A 17,444-nucleotide genomic window follows, 5' to 3' on the forward strand; every position below is an offset into this window, starting at 1 on the left:
TTTTTATACGATATTTCTGCACTACCTTTGTTAGAAGAGCTTGCAAAACTTGAACAAATGGAAGATTTCAGAGAACCGAAATAAAAGGTCTAGTAATTGATCATGCTAGTTGCGTCATTTTGTCCGCATCCAATTGAAATGCCAAGCCAAAGAAAAGCATGTTACAATAACCGAAAAACGACTCTTTTATGGCCGAAACCTTAGGTCAACCTAAAGTCAACTCATCCTTTCGAACATTTGTCAAAGAGCTGTAACTCTGAAAGCATTAAAAGAGCTATTGATTCCTTTGATATTCTTTGAACTCATGTTTATAATTTGATTCAATTGTGGACAATATTTTACAGAATTTTTATCATTTTCCTTCCTAAAACAAGAAAAAGGAGAAACATTTTCAAACAGAACAGTCTCAGATTTGAAAGGTCTATAAAGCCAAAGCCCGAGAAGCAAATGGGGCACGATCGATTCCATGAACCTAATTGGCAGGCAAAATACGGGACTCCAGTCCAAGAGATAAAACATAATTCATTCATGTTGCATGCATCTTAGACATACTTAGGTGCATCACATTCATCATTTTAGCATACATTTTTTACAGCCCTTTTAGTCAGGTTTCAATTCTATTTCAATATATACTCGATTTGCAAGTGCTTTTAAGGAACGATGGTGGTCGCTTAACTCGGCAGTGAGAAGCTACACCTCAACCGACTTGACATATCTACAGATCTCAGAACCAATTTTAGATAGGTTCGAGAACCAATTCAGATCAAATTCAGTTCAACTCAACTCAACAATGAGCAACATATTTCCAGTTTATGTCTTCAAGCCAGATTTCAATTCCACAACAGAAGACATTCGACTGTCAGAATTCATCAGTGGGATTTCCCGTAAAAGGAGGAGTCATCAAATGATCGTCTTACTTGGTTCAGACTCGCTCAGAGGAACCGCCTGAAGAATCATGACCGGCTTCGACCCGTTAAGGGAAGCCATTTTTTTAAACAAACTATTTGTAGCATAGCTTAAGTCGAGAAGGGCTATCTGCCAAAGACCCCCGAGTTCGATTACGCTCAGCTTCGATGGAACATCATTTACAGCATAACTCAAGGCTAGAAGGGTTATCTGTGACCAAAAGACCTTTGAGTTCGACTACGCTCAGCTCCAAGGCACATCATTTGCAGTATAGCTTAAGTCGAGAAGAGCTATCTGTCAAAGACCCTTAAGTTTGATTACACTCAGCTTCAAGGGCATAACATTTACAGCATAACTCAAGGATAGAAGGGTTATCTGTCAGCAAAGACCTTTGAGTTCGACTACGCTCAGCTCCAAGGCACATCATTTGTAGTATAGCTTAAGTCGAGAAGGGCTATCTACCAAAGACCCCCGAGTTCGATTACACTCAGCTACGAGAGCACATCATTTGCAGCATAACTGAAGTCGAGAAGGGTTATCTGCCAACCAAAGACCTTTGAGTTCGACTACGCTCAGCTCCAAGGCACATCATTTGCAGCATAGCTTAAGTCGAGAAGGGCTATCTGCCAAAGACCCCCAAGTTCGATTACACTCAACTTCGAGGGCACATCATTTACAGCATAACTCAAGGCTAGAAGGGTTATCTATGACCAAAAGACCTTCGAGTTCGACTACGCTCAACTCCAAGGCACATCATTTGCAGTATAGCTTAAGTCGAGAAGAGCTATCTGCCAAAGACCCTCAAGTTCGATTACACTCAGCTTCAAGGGCATAACATTTACAGCATAACTTAAGGCTAGAAGGGTTATCTGTCAGCAAAGACCTTTGAGTTCGACTACGCTCAGCTTCAAGGCACATCATTTGCAGTATAACTTAAGTCGAGAATGGCTATCTGCTAAAGACCTTCGAGTTCAATTATATTCAACTTAGAGGCAAATCAAGTTTACAGCATAGCTCAAGGTAAGAAGGGCTATCTGTCAATAAAATTGTCGAGTTCGACTCTATTCAGCTCGATGACACATCAACTAGACAACTTTCCGATGGCAGTCAAGGTTTTCAAGTCAAGGAGAAGACCGGGGTTAACTGCGCCTTGGTGACAAAAAAAACTGCTTTCCGGCAGCATAGCTTAAGTCGAGAAAAGTCATCTTTCGACGAGGACCTTTCGAGTTCGGTTTTATTCAGCTCAAGGGCCTATCAATCACATGGTGGAGTCAAGGAACTGCTTTACAGTCGAATTTTTTACCAATGTCTTTAAACCGAGAAGAAGACTGAGGTTGACCACAATTGGGCAACAAGAAGCCGCATCCGGATTCAAATTTTAAACTACGTTTCAATTCCATATCATTTCAAGATGAACTCGACTTCGCGACAGAGGAGCCATCCGCAACCCAATTCGACAGGGAGTTATTCTTCAACTCCACCGAACGAAAATTGGTGTCTTTCTATCTTTGCCCTATTTTTCGTTCCACGAAAAAGAACAAAGAGGGGCAGCTGTAGACACCTATTTTCGTCTGTTTTTTATTTATATATACATATCTATATATTATATAGTTTACAAATGTTTTAAAATACATATAATATATATTTTGAGAATAGCTTTTTGAAAAGTATATATTATATGATATATAATATATGTTTTTTTCGAAAACATTTTAAAAATATATATAATATATAGTCTTTGAAAACATTTTGAAAATGTATATAATATATATATATATTTTGAAAACGTATATAATATATAGTTTTGAAAAACATTTTTGAAAATTTATATGATATATAGTTTTGAAAACATTTATATATTATATAGTTTTTTAAAAAATATTTTAAAAATATATAATATATAATTTTTTTTAAACATTTTTTAAAATCTATATATTATATAATTTCAAAAAAAAAGACATTTTGGAAATTATATATTATATGTTTTTTAAAATATTTATATATATATTATATTATTATATTATTATCATTATTTATTATTATCATTTATTATTATTGTAATTATTTTATTTATTATTATTATTTCTTATTTAATTATTTTGTTCTTATTTTTCTGTTCAGGGTCCAGAACGAGGTCCAAGCAGATCAGGTGGGCCTGACCTAACCCAGTTGCCAAGCTAGGGTTTCTAAACTTAGTCCCAGCGCCGCACAACTTACAGCCGTTAGATCAAGCAGTGATCAACGGCTCAAATCACATGATAACTAGGGTTCTGAATCTTTCATCAAATGAGCAGCCAGATCTGGACCGTTGGATCTGACCCAATCCAACGGCCAGAAGCAATTTCAACGGCCAGAAGCATCAGCCGTCACCGGAAATGAAACCGGTCAAACATGCAACAAACACGTTCCATAACAGAACGCAAATCTCGCAAGAATCGAGTCACAACAGCTCAGTCTCCCACAGGCCGAAAATCGCGCCACCACACGGGACTGACCCATCCCGTGAAGTTCGGTAACGCTCACCGGCCGAGAGAGTATAAATACCCCCAGACAGAACAGGACAGGGGGAGATGATGAAAGAACACATAAACCAACGGCAGAATCACGGCCACAAAGAACCAAACATCAACACAAAACAGAGAACACAGATCTACACCAAACGTCAACCACATACATAACCACAGTACACCGAGAGCCATAACCAAACACAAGTCCAAACGAAACACAACCAGAACGCAAAATAAACCAAAACAACAGCAAAAACAAAAACAAAAGCAGACAGCCCCGATCTAGGCCACGAAGGGCCATTGGAAGCGGAAAGGTCGTCGGAGACGGGTAGGTGTCGAACGGTTTTTTGTAGATCTACGGTTATTTGGGTGTGTTTTAAAGATTTGGGGCTCAGATTCGGGTGCACGACGTTGGGGGAGTTATTTTGGTAGGTTTGGGTTTCCTACGGCCGTCGGCAGCGGCGGCCGGCACGGCGTTGGCACGACGGGGAGACCACCGGAGCTGTGGCCTGATATCTCCCATTTGAGAGAGTTTGAGAGACGAGAGAGAGCGCAGAGAGAGAGGGAAAAATGACCAAATGAGAGAAATGAAGAAACAGAACCCTATTTTCGGCTTTAAATACGAAATTCAAAACGGCGTCGTTTTACGAAGGATTGGTCTGCAAATAGAGGATTTTTAAATCCTCTCCGCAGTCCCTGGTATTTTGGATCGGTTTTCATTTTGGTCACTATTTTTAATTTTGACCCCGAATTTGCAATTCAATTAATTTGGTCCCGGTTTATATTTCTTTTATCTTTGTGAATTGGCTCCTAACTTTTTCAATTTTTTTGCAGTCCATTTTAATGACAATTTGGCCCGCTAATTTTATTTTTTTTTAATTTGGTCCCCCTACGTCTTACTGTATTTTATCGCTATCATTATTATTATTATTCCGTCATATTTTTTTGTTACTATTAAACTTTACCTTTTTTTTTCTTTTTTCTTTTTTAATTTTATTTTTATCTATCATATTTTTCTTTCCTCTTTGACTTATTTCTGTCTATTTATTTCTTTTTCACTTATTAATTTTTTTTTCTTTTGACTTGTTATTATTATTACTATTTTTGTTTGTGATTCATTTAATATTTGTTTATTGTTTTTTATCTAACATTTTCGATTTTTCTTTTAGAAGAATTTCAACCGATCAAAGGTAAGTAATTCGAATCGGATTTCTAAATTTCAATTTAAATTTTCTAATTTTCGTAATTAAAGACAATCGGCAAATTAATTGGTACCGAAAGGGCGGTTCAAGGGTGCTAATCCTTCCTTGACCGTAACCGACTCCCGAACCCGATTCACTTCTGGTAAAACGCAGATCAGGTAAGATGGTGTCCGACCTACCTAAATTCGTTTTAAAATGGTCGGTGGCGACTCTAACCCAATTCATTCAAGTCGAAGCCCAATTCCGGGGCCCCACTCGAAAGACGGTTGCGACAGTAAGGGTATAGATAACAATATATTAAAAGGTAACTAGTTAGTTTTTAAACTAAATTTCTTTTTTTTTTTTTGAAGTTGTGTGGTCAGTGTGGGTACCTAAAACAAGAATTATTTATGTTAATTAAATATTTCAATTTTTAATTTTTTATAATAGAAAAATTAATTTGTATAAGTGAACCACAATTAAATCATTCGAATTAAAAAATATCTCAGTATTGTGATACATGTTAATCATTCGGACTAAGATACTTCACGAATATTTTCTTCTTAATACTAACTACACTAATTGAATTGATTATTTTTAGAATCATCATTGAATAGATCTTGGCGAGATGAATATGTAACCCAACGATATTTATTATATTTTGTATTGCAATAGTATCAATAATGACATGTTTAAGTCGTGTTCCATAACTTTTAGGGATAGTACAACATTTACGTTCATCGGTATCTTCAAAATTTATCTAAAGATATTCACTTATTCCAAAACGTGAGGGTATAGATAACAATATATTGAAAGGTAACTAGTAAGTTTTTAAACTAAATTTCATTTTTTGAAGTTGTGTGGTCTGTGGGTACCTAAAACAAGAATTATTTATGTTAATTAAAATTTTCAATTTTTAATTTTTTTATAATAGAAAAATTAATTTATACAACTGAACCACAGTTAAAAAATTTGAAATAAAATTAAATTTAAAAAATAAACATCAAAATAATAATAAAATATAGGCTTATATCACAAATAAGTACCTAAAACATACTCTATTTTTTCATTTAAGTACCTAAAATATTTTTTGGTCAAAATAAATACCTAAAATTATATTTCTAGCCAAAATAAATACCTAAAGTATTTTATGTCAAAATAGGTACCTAAACTATTCAAACTTTTTTATCTAAGTCCTAAAAAGTTGACATGTGGCATTAATTAAAGAGTACTTTTTGTACTTGGATGAAAAAATTAAATATTTTAGATACCTATTTTGATCAAAAAATACTTTAAACTTATTTTGATAAAAAAATACTTTAAATATTTAAATGAAAAAAATGATGTATTTAAATACTTGTTTGTTATCTAAGCCTAAAATATAACTTCATGATAAAAACATTACTCAATCCATTAAAAAAATAAAAATAAAGACTCAGTTAAATAAGATAGCTTTAGTTCATTGAAAATTATGAACGATAACTTGAAGTCAAACAAATTAAAAAGACATTTAAACACACCCAGTGGGACTCGAACCCACAATCGCTTGATTAGAAGTCAAGCGCCTTATCCATTAGGCCATGGGTGCTTGATGCAATTAATAGCTGCGATTACTAGCTGCATTTAGGTTATATGTTAGTTTATATGTTTTTTATAGCAGGACGAAAATGTTATACAGTTGAGAATGAAATGTTAATATGGTTTTTAAAATTAAATTAAATTCAAATCTTTCAAGAGAAACGAACACATTTTATCCTTGAAATTTGAGCCCATTTTTTACTTCAGATTCTCTAAATAATTCAATTTTTTTAATGAAGCTTTAATTCAAACTACAATTAATTTCATAACGGATAAACTGAGCTCTACCAAACCAAAATCCTTACCATTTGGTTGGTTACATGAAAAATTAAACAGAAAAGTAGAAAAAGATATTTCATCTCAACTAAATCACATGATGCATCAAGCTTAGTTCAAAAGAAAAGTACTCAATTGTTCATATAAAACTAATCAATTCAATGGGATTATTTATTAGGGTGTGTTTAATTCACGAGATATAATTTTATCTCAGAGAATAGAATTCTCGAAATGTGACATTGTTTGTTACATCACTGAAAATGTTACATAATCTTATTCGATTTATTTGGAGGGTAAGATTGTAATATTTAGTACGAGAAATATAAAACTATTTCATCAAATTGTCGTTGTGATATATTTTTTTTAACAAATTAGACTTTTCAATATATTTTTTTATTGAATAGAAGTCGTTAGTATTATTAAAAAGGTGAAAATATATGAAATTACAATAAGGATTTACAACTATCATCGTAAATTAAATACTTAATTTGGACTTTTCCTATAATATTGAAACTAACTACTTTAGATCATATAAGGACCATACATGGAAAAGGTTAAAAACCCAACCAAGAGACTTGAACAAAAATAGATACGAATACATCTGATTGCATCGACAAACAAACCTCAAAAGGGAATTAAGTTATTGAAAGACCATCGAGAACTGCAGATCAAAGCCAAGCGTCGTGAGAAACTATCCACAAACGCAAAATCACGCATCCAAATGTCCATAGCAAGGAAGATAAAAAAGATTTCAAATAAGCATCATCTTGATCAGTCGTGACGTCTTCAAATTCAACCCTAAGAAAACATATATAAAAGAACGGACAAACGACCGAGAAAATAAATCAAAAAACGTGCCACAAAGGCAAAGATAAATGTGCAACACAAGGATAGATAAACTTTATCTCTGCAACACAGATAGAGATAAACATGCAACATAGACAAAATTATTCTTATTAAAAAAACAAAAAGAAAAAAAGAACTAGCGATCGTCAACCAACATCAAAGCCGATGTCACCATCGATTAAATAAAATCAAAAAAAGAAAAAGTTGATCTGATTTATGAAAAAGATACAAACTCAAAGAAAAAAGAAGACAAAAGAGAGATCGAACTTTCAATATTAAATTAAAAATATTTACATGAAAATCATAAAACCATTTTTGTAACACTATAAAAAATGTTTAAAATTTTATATTTAAAATATTATTGATATTAAACAATATTTAAAAAATAAAGTTACATGATTGAATATCTTGTATTTACATTATCATATTATATAGGGTTAATTATATGTTTTAATATCACTTTTGTTTCGTTTTGGTTACCAAATTATTTTTTCAAAATTATATCTAATATTAAATTTTTATTCTATTTTAGTCATACAACATTAAAAGATTATCATATTATATAGGATAATTATATGTTTTGTATCCTAACTATCACATCTGTTTCGTTTTGGTTACAAAATTATTTTTTAAAGTTATATCTAATATTAAATTTTTGTTCTATTTTAGTTAAACACCATTAAAATATTAACAATGATAATCACTGCAGTAAAACAAAGTTTTAGCGGCATATTTTTAGTCCTATAGCGGCGTTTTTAAGCGCCGCTAAAAGCACTTGCGGCGATAGAAAAAACGCTGCAATAAGCGCCGGCCATACCAGCGTCGCTAAAGTTAGCAGCGTTTGAGAACAAAAAATGTCGCAATAGGTCAAGATCTATAGCGGCATTTTTGGAACAAACGCCGCAAAAGGTTGATATCTATAGCAACGTTTTTGGAACAAACGTCGCAAAAGGTTGATATCTATAGCGGCGTTTTTGGAACAAACACCGCAAAATATTGATATCTATAGCAGCATTTTTGGAACAAACGTCGCAAAAGATCGAGATCTATAGCGGCGTTTTGGAACAAACGCCATAAAAGATCGAGACCTATAGCAGTGTTTTTGGAACAATCACCGCAAAAGATCAAGATCTATAGCGGCATTTTTGGAACAAACGCCTCAAAAGATAAGATCTATTGTGGCGTTTTTGGAACAAACGTTGCAAAAGGTCAGATCTATAGCGGCGTTTTTGGATACAAACGCCACTAATTATCTTTCAGCTAAGATGATTTTGCATATTTCATTTCTGCTATATATATCACCTAAATTTAATATCATCTAGCTTTATCTAATTAACAACCATACATTTTAATAAAGACACAAGTTATGCACAAAAATACTAAACAACAAAATAAATTAAAATTTATAAATATTAAAAATAAATGTATTGTAGTTTGACATTGTTCTTCATTACAATAATCCAATAAGACATTTTTAATAAATGGGTAATGGTATTTACCCAATGGCTTTCTCTAGAATAGGTTCATCCTCGTCAATCATGTGATATGTCTTTGTCAAGACAAAATTCTTGAAATAAGGGTTGGTATGGAAGTAGAACTCAAGCTTAAATCCTTTAGGTTCCTCTACCCTAAACCACTTAATATATTTGAGAAATTTTAGAGCTCCCTCATCACGCTTTGTAATCTGATTCCGAACACAAAATGCAAAAATAACCTCATTAACAAGACTTCATTGTTCTTCATTGCAATAAGCCAAAAATCAGGAACCCCTTTCTCTGCATAAAGCATAATTTCTTAAATACAATCCACATGGAAAGAAAAGACTGTTATGGAGGGGGGGAAAAGAGGGGAGGGGCAATGAATAAGATCAAACCTCCATGGTTGCTTCAGTTTTTGTTCCTTTGACTTCAGCAACACCATACAGTTTTTATTCCTAGCTTGCCATATTCCTCAAGTGATGTAGAAGGAAAAATTTCACCCGCCCTACCATTTTCTTTGTTGGTTGTGTTTTTTGATGAACTTATAGAGCTACTTTGATTCATCTGTAGCACGTAAAGGTCAGCATCAAGGCATTTGACAGAGTAAAGTACTGGAAAACAACAAAATGTGAGAAAATGGATTGCTTAGGTAATTCATTCTCCCAAAGAGAAAGTATGCATTTTAGCACCTATCAACTACCAAGTTCATTGACAATGATGATTGAAGATACTAATTTCTTTCCATCCATTTGTTTTATTTTTACTATTACTATTATTATTATTTTTTTATTATTATTATTATTAATATTATTATTATTATTTATTTTATTATTAATAAATTTTATTATTACAAAACAGGCCCAAATACATTACAAGCCCAACCCGGAAACATAAGGCTTAGCTAAACCCTAAAACCATATTAGGGTTTCTATCTCAATACCCTAGCCGCCTCAGCATCACAGCCGTTGGATCTGAGAGATCCAACGGTCCGCAGGCCATCCAGCATGATACAACTAGGGTTTTTAAACCCTAGCTTCTGCACTACCACGCCCCAACCACCGCCTTCAAGAGCTTCCAGAATGGCCACGCGGTGCCATTTCTGCCAGGTTCCACCTCCAGCTGCCTTGCCGACGCTGCTTCCACGCCTCAAGCCTCCCCGAGCTTTCCAAAGGATCTAGCTGCCCCACACGTCGCAACTAGTAGGGTGAGTCACCACATAGCTCGGTGACTCACCAAATAGCCACCCTTTACCCGGTCCAAAGCCATCACCGGTGATGGTTATAAAGAAACCATCAAACCTAAAAAAAAGGGAGATTAACGAGCAATACAGCAACCACCAAATCCACAAAACAAAAAGAAAGAAAAAGGAAAGAAGAAGAAGAGGAGCTTACCTCACCGGAGAACCCCAAACATCACCAAAAAACTAAAAATACGAAGGTATTTTCTTAGATCTAGGAAATTATAGGGATTTTTAGGGGAAATAGATGTCGGATTTGACCTTAAAATAAATGGATCTATATCCTAGGGAATTTTGGAAATTTTCGACCACCGTTGACGGTGGCCGACGATGGTGACCGGTGCTGGAACACGGCTTCCTGCCGGGAATTGCCTCCCTCCGGTGGATGGTTTAGAGAGAAGAGAAAAAAAAATTCTCTCTGTTAGAGAGAAAAGAAGAAAGGAAGAAATGAGAAGGGTGGCCCTTGGGGCCGGCTTAAATGGGTATAAATACCCTCATCCGACGCCGTTTTAGTGAGGGTATCTGTGTAATTTCACATATGGGTAAACCCCATCCACAGTCCATCAATTTTATAACTTTATATTTTAGACACTAAATCAAATTTTAGATTCTTTTAATTCGATTTTCGAATTTTACATATATGTATTTTAGTCCTTAATCGTAATTTTATATATTTTCGGATAAATATTATAATTAATTCCTTGTAATTTTGTTAATCATGAACAACATGTTTTAATTTCTTTCAATTTGATGTTCGAAATTTATATAATTTTATTTAGTCCCTAAATAAAAAATAGGAAAAATTACATTTTTAGTCATTGAAATATTAAATAATTATTTACTAATTAGATATTTAATTTTAACATGTTATGATTTAGTCACTACTTTTAATATTTTCATTTATTACTGATTACAAGTTTTTTTATATAGTTTTAATTAAATTTATTCATTACTAATTTATAGTTTAATATGTTTTATTATTAGAATTTAATCATAAATATATATAATTTTAACAAATAATATATTTTACATGTTTATTTTAATATATTATTATATTTAAATACATATATATAGTTTTATTAAATAATATTGATTTATTTTATTAAAATACTATTTAATATATTATTTTTAAATCATTTTAATCATGTTTTCATATTTATTTTTCAATATTAAGAAAGGACAGTCTTAAAGCAACTGGATGTCTATTTTCTGATATTTTAAATAAATATTTTTAAATTATATATATTTTAATTATTTTTAGATAAATGTTTTATTAATATTTATTTATTTTTTAATATTAAGAAAGGAGTTGTCTTAAAGCACCTAGAAGCCATTTTCTGATATTTCTAAATAAATAAATATCTTATTTAAATTAATATATTTTCATAAAATTATAAATTTGAAAAAACAATATTATAAATTAAATATATCTTTGAATTTTTAAATTTCTGATAATAGAGACAATTTATAATTAATAAAGGAGAAAATAACCTCAGTGACCAAAAATGCCTTATAATATACGATTTTAACCAACTTTTTTTTGGATTTGCCAAAATGACCAACTAAATCGCAATGCGATCGATAATTCGCAACGCGATCTCCGGTATCGCAAATCAGTTTCCAGATTCGCAACGCGAACTTCGACTATCGCATTGTGATTTACATATTCGCATTGCGATAGTCCAAGTTCGCATTGCGATAGTCGAAGTTCGCGTTGCGATTTTCCAAATTCGACTATCGCAATGCGAACTTCGACTATCGCATTGCGATAGTCCAAGTTTGCATTGCGATAGTCGAAGTTCGCGTTGCGATTTTCCAAATTCGACTATCGCAACACGAACTTCGACTATCGCATTGCGATTTACATATTCGCATTGCGATAGTTCAAGTTCGCCGATAGTCCAAGTTCATGTTGCGATAGTCAAAGTTCGCGTTGCGATTTTCCAAATTCGTTGCGATAGTCGAAGTTCGCGTTGCGATTTATTCCAAATTCGTTCCGATAGTCGAAGTTCGCGTTGCGATTTATTCCAAATTTGTTGCGATAGTGCAAAATCGCAACGACTGGTGGTATTGCATTTGTTTCTTAAGAATTTTCTCTAAAAAGATAGTATTCGTGCGGACGTGTCGAAGACACGTATTACCACGACCATGACCACGACCCGAGACGAGACGAGACGGACGGCGGCGGTGGCGGCGCGCGAGAGTCCCTCTTGTTCTCTATCACTCAACAAGGAAGTGGGAAAGCCAAACCTTAAATACCATTCCTAATAGTGTTTCCAATACTATGTGGGATTGAGCATTACCAACACTTGTTTCCAATACAATGTGATTATTCAGGAAACAATTAACAATCATGCACCTTAAAACAACTGAATCAGCAACCAATTGCATTAGTATTATACGATTAAATATGTCATAATTAAAAGTCAATCTACAATCAATCGCGATTATTGCAATTTTAAGCAAAACATTCAAAAATAATATCACTATTTAAGGCTCAATCCCACATAGTATTAGGAACAAGTGTTGGTAATGCTCAATCCCACGTAGTATTGGAAACACTATTGGGAATGGTATTTAAGGCTTGGCTTTCCCACTTCCTTGTTGAGTGATAGAGAACAAGGGGGACTCTCGCCCGCTGCCGCAGCCGCCGTCCCGTCTCGTCTCATCTCGTGGTCGTGGTAATACGTGTCTTCGACACGTCCGCGCGAATACTATCTTTTTAGAGAAAATTCTTAAGAAACAAATGCAATACCGTCGTTGCGATTTTGGGCTATCGCAACGAATTTGGAATAAATCGCAACGTGAACTTCGACTACCGCAACGAATTTGGAATAAATCGCAACGCGAACTTCGACTATCGTAACTAACTTGAAAAAAATCTGTTGAGTTAATCGATTGACGGAATTGGCCAAGAGGGGGATGAATTGGCAATTAAAAATTTGGTAGAAGCTTTTGCAGAAAATTGAAAGTAATTGCACAGCGATTTAGAGTGGTTCGACTTTCTCAATCAAAGTCTACGTCCACTACCTTAGCTATCCACACTAAGGATTTTCCAACAAATTCACTAATTTGTTCTTTCTTTTGAGGCCAAAGAGATAACCTTACAACACCCTCAAGAATATACCCCAATTCTTGAGAACACTCTTTCCCAAAGAGAAGATTACAAATTTGCAAACTTACAAGGAAAACCTCACAAGGTAAGATGTTTGCACAATTCTAGAACAAGAAAAGAACACTCACAAATAATTACAAATGAGCACAAATGGTGTTCTTTGAAAGCAAGATGAATATTGAAAGGAAAATTGGATTGATTTGCACAAACTTGGTGTTTGATGCTTTCTCTCTTGTTTCTCTATAATTTCTTGTTGATCAAGGGCTTCAGAACTTGTTTAAATACACCTTGAATCACTTATGAACGTTGGGGATGATTAGTGAAGATCATATAGCCGTTTTAGTGTGAAAACAATTAATAAAACAACTTGGAGCGTGGGGGAATCGGTTCCCCCTCATAGGGAATCGGTTCCCTAAGTGTAAAATTCAAATATTTCGACCGTTGAACAGGGGGGAATCGGTACCCCCTATGGGGGAATCGGTTCCCTCCAAGCATTCTGAAAATCTCGGAGCCAAACCATTCAGGGGGGAATCGGTACCCCCTTGGGGGGGAATCGGTTCCCTCTGAGCAATCTGGAATTTTTGGCTTTGAAATGGTTCGAAATACTTTGAAAGATTATTTTGAAATTGTTTTAAGATTAAAAACTTAATTTTACACTTAAGTAAGGATTAAAAATGATTTTTGAAATATTTGGAGTAATGTTTTGATATTCGAATAATTATATCGAATATACTTAGAAAATCATTTGGAAAATCTTAAAATTCATTTAACTTAATTTGTTATATCGAAATATCAAAATGTTTTCAACAAAATCACAACGCGAACTTGGACTATCGCAACGAATTTGGAATAAATCGCAACGAATTTGGAATAAATCGCAACGCAAACTTCGACTATCGCAACGAACTTGGAATAAATCGCAACGAATTTGGAATAAATCGCAGCGCGAACTTCGACTATCGCAACGCGAACTTCGACTATCGCAATGCGAACTTCGACTATCGCAATGCGAATATGTAAATCGCAATGCGATAGTCGAAGTTCGCGTTGCGAATCTGGAAACTGATTTACGATACCGGAGATCGCGTTGCGAATTATCGATCGCATTGCGATTTAGTTGGTCATTTTGGCAAATCCAAAAAAAGTTGGTTAAAATCGTATATTATAAGGCATTTTTGGTCACTGAGGTTATTTTCTCTTAATAAAGTACCAATTTTAGGGGTTATAGGGGTGCTAATCCTTCCCTAAACGTAATCGACCACGAATACTTTTTTTTTACTAAAATTTTTGGTTATAAGCAGATCAGTTTTATCTTTTAAATTATGTTTTATTCAAAACTATTTTAAAAGATTATTTTTTATGTATTTGACCTACCTAACCCAAAAAAGATCAATGGCGACTCCCAAAATATTATTTTATAAAAATTATTTATTTATTCATTTTAAATTTTCCCCGCCAAGTAGTAAAAGTAAAAATTCGTACCCGGGCGAAAACCGGTTACGACAATGATATATCAAGAATTCAAGTATATATGTCCTGCTCAGTTAAGAAGCACTTTAGACAATACGAGTACAAAAACAACGTTAAATTTTTAAGGTCTCTAGCATAATTCACATATTATAGCATGTGAAACTTGCCAATGCAGAGTTATAATGATATATCTAAGAAAGTTTGCATGCCTTGTCAAACTAAAAAAGATTGAATTGCTTATCCAAGAATGATATATCTTTTTTATGTGGTAGGTCATAGTCAATAGCAGTTTTTGGTCTAAGGTTCTAATACCCTCGCGCCATTGGGTCTTGCAAAAAAGAACTATAACGTCTCAACCAAGGGAAATTCAAATAAATAAAACCTTATATAACTTATAAACATTTATTTAGTATTTCCTTCACGAGTTACATCAAGGTAAACCCCTTCTATGCTTCTGCTATATTAGAAGTTTGGATCCACTAAAACTTTACTATAAATCATAAAAGTTATGATTAATTGGATAGAACTCCTAATTATTAGCAGAATCATGAACCATCTCAATTACTATCGTCAAACAGTTGTGAATTATTTCCAATAGCAGGAGACTGAAATCAGTATCAGAATCGTAATTGGAGACTTACAGCACGTAACAATGTTCTTCTATCCCTCTCTCGAGCATTTTTAATTGCCTGAAACAATATTCACACAAATTAATCAACGAAACTAACATAAGAAAAACACATCGAAAAGATTGCTCCAAACCAACCTCTTCAAGCATCTTTTGCTCTTCTTCAACCTCTGCAGAATCCCTGTAAGAGAAACGCAGTCAGAAGTTCAATGTTAAATCTTTTGCGCAAATATATGTATCGGAAACTAGAAAAAAAAAATCTCAAGTGATTCAAGGACAAACCTCCCAACTATTCGATCGACACTTAGCACACATTTTTTGTTCCTTAGCACATCCTATAACAAAATATCCAAACCCAGCTGATTAATTTTCACAAAATAACTACATTTCACATACATTTCGCTCAATTTGACGAGAAACTGTTGAATCAAAACAATCAAAGAACTAATAGCAGAGGAAACGAACCAGAACAAAGATTATGATAGGCTTGACGCACATTACTTTTGGAGCAAAGCTGACTGGAAAAATAAAAAATCATATATATAAATCCACAGAAACCATTATTTTTCTTTAAAAAAACTTGCCATTTTGCAGGCTCCGTTAAGGGTTTATATTTGCCATAACGACGCTTCCAATCGATTTGTTCTTTGCATTGAGGGCAAACTCCAGTTATTTCAGAGTAATGCCTTAACTTCCCTCCAACTTCCTATTGAAAATAAATAAATTTTTAAAAAATATATATGAGTAAAATGAAAAAGAAAAATATCAGTAATTAATTACCTTCTCGTTGATTTTAACACCGGCTTTTTATTTCAAGGCGTAGCGATTTTGGTGCTTCGGTGGCCCTCGAGGACTGCTCATCTTTTGCTTGCAGGCTGCCGACTCAATCACTCTTCTCTGGCTAACGTTTGGAATTTGTTAATAAAACCTAGACCATTTTTGTTGGGATTGTCTCAGGAAAGACGGACTAATATACGATTAATATACGGCGTTACCGGATACATTATAATATATTTAATAAATTCGGTTTAGCACTACCGAAAATATTGAGTAATAATAATGTAGTAGGATTAAATCATGAAGAATTATTAAAAAATTTGACAACCGGCAAACTTAGCTTGTCGGTTTGTGTCGATACAAATAAAAAACGTATCGCTCCATAGCAATATTACAGGTAAAAATATGACAAAATCGGTAAAACGATACCGGATATGTTGAAAGTGTCGATAATTTAATATAAGTATCAACACTTTTGGAATTTAAAAGAGAATAAGTTATAGCGCCTATAAAGTGTCGATACTTTAAAAAAATGTATCGATCCATAACAATATAACAGGTAAAAATATGACAAAACATGTCTAAAAAATGACAAAACCGGTAAAAAATACCGGATATGTTGAAAGTATCGATAATTTAATATAAGTATCGAAATTTTTTTGGAATTTAAAAGAGAAGTTATAGCTCCTATAAAGTGTCGATACTTTAAAAAAATGTATCGATCTATAACAATATAACAGGTAAAAATATGATAAAATCGATCCCAAAATGACAAATCCGGTAAAGCGCTACCGAATATGTTGAAAGTGTCGATAATTTAATATAAGTATCGACACTTTCTAAATTTAAAAGAGAAGAAGTTATAGCGCCTAAAAAGTGTCGATACTTTATGAAAATTTATCGATCCGTAACAATATAACAGCTAAAAAAAATGATAAAATCGGTCTCAAAATGACAAAACCGATAAAGAACTACCGGATATGTTGAAAGTGTCGATACTTTAATATAAGTATCGAAACTTTTGGAATTTAAAAGAGAAGAAGTTATAGCGCCTATAAAGTGTCGATACTTTAAAAATATGTATCGATCTATTACAATATAACAGGTAAAAATATGACAAAATTGGTCTCAAAATGACAAAACCGGTAAAGCACTATTGAATATGTTGAAAGTGTCGATACTTGAATAAGTATGCGTAATAAATTATCGATACTTTCAAAGAAATATGTAAATATCCTATCGAAAGTATCGACACTTGACAGTAAAGTATCGACATTTAGGTAGTTGTATCGATTAAATATAAATAACATATCCGGTGTAAATATAAAGGCATAGCTAAATTTCCTCTGAAAATAGATAGAGTTTTTGAAATCGAAGCGTAATTGTTGCTGCATTTCAGAAGGCGTTTTTACGACGAAGTTTTGTTTGTTTGTTGTTGCAGTCGA

At 33.4% G+C, this 17,444-nt stretch overlaps 1 long non-coding RNA gene and 1 other non-coding gene across 2 annotated transcripts; both read right to left on the minus strand.

The window, feature by feature from the left end:
- Positions 1 to 6,109: 6,109 nt before the first annotated feature.
- On the minus strand, positions 6,110 to 6,182 carry TRNAR-UCU. Its single transcript has one exon. It is a non-coding gene; the product is annotated as a tRNA-Arg (tRNA).
- A 3,102-nt stretch (positions 6,183 to 9,284) lies between these two features.
- Positions 9,285 to 15,526, minus strand: LOC120181066. The gene is made up of 4 exons (XR_005521726.1): positions 15,505 to 15,526; positions 15,361 to 15,403; positions 15,236 to 15,283; positions 9,285 to 9,336 (listed from the first exon to the last, which is right to left on the minus strand). It is a non-coding gene; the product is annotated as an uncharacterized LOC120181066 (long non-coding RNA).
- Positions 15,527 to 17,444: the final 1,918 nt, after the last annotated feature.

The sequence above is a fragment of the Hibiscus syriacus genome, unplaced genomic scaffold (genome assembly GCF_006381635.1).
Source record: "Hibiscus syriacus cultivar Baekdansim isolate YM2019G1 unplaced genomic scaffold, ASM638163v2 tig00112507_pilon, whole genome shotgun sequence".
In the NCBI taxonomy this organism is placed as follows: Eukaryota; Viridiplantae; Streptophyta; class Magnoliopsida; order Malvales; family Malvaceae; genus Hibiscus; species Hibiscus syriacus.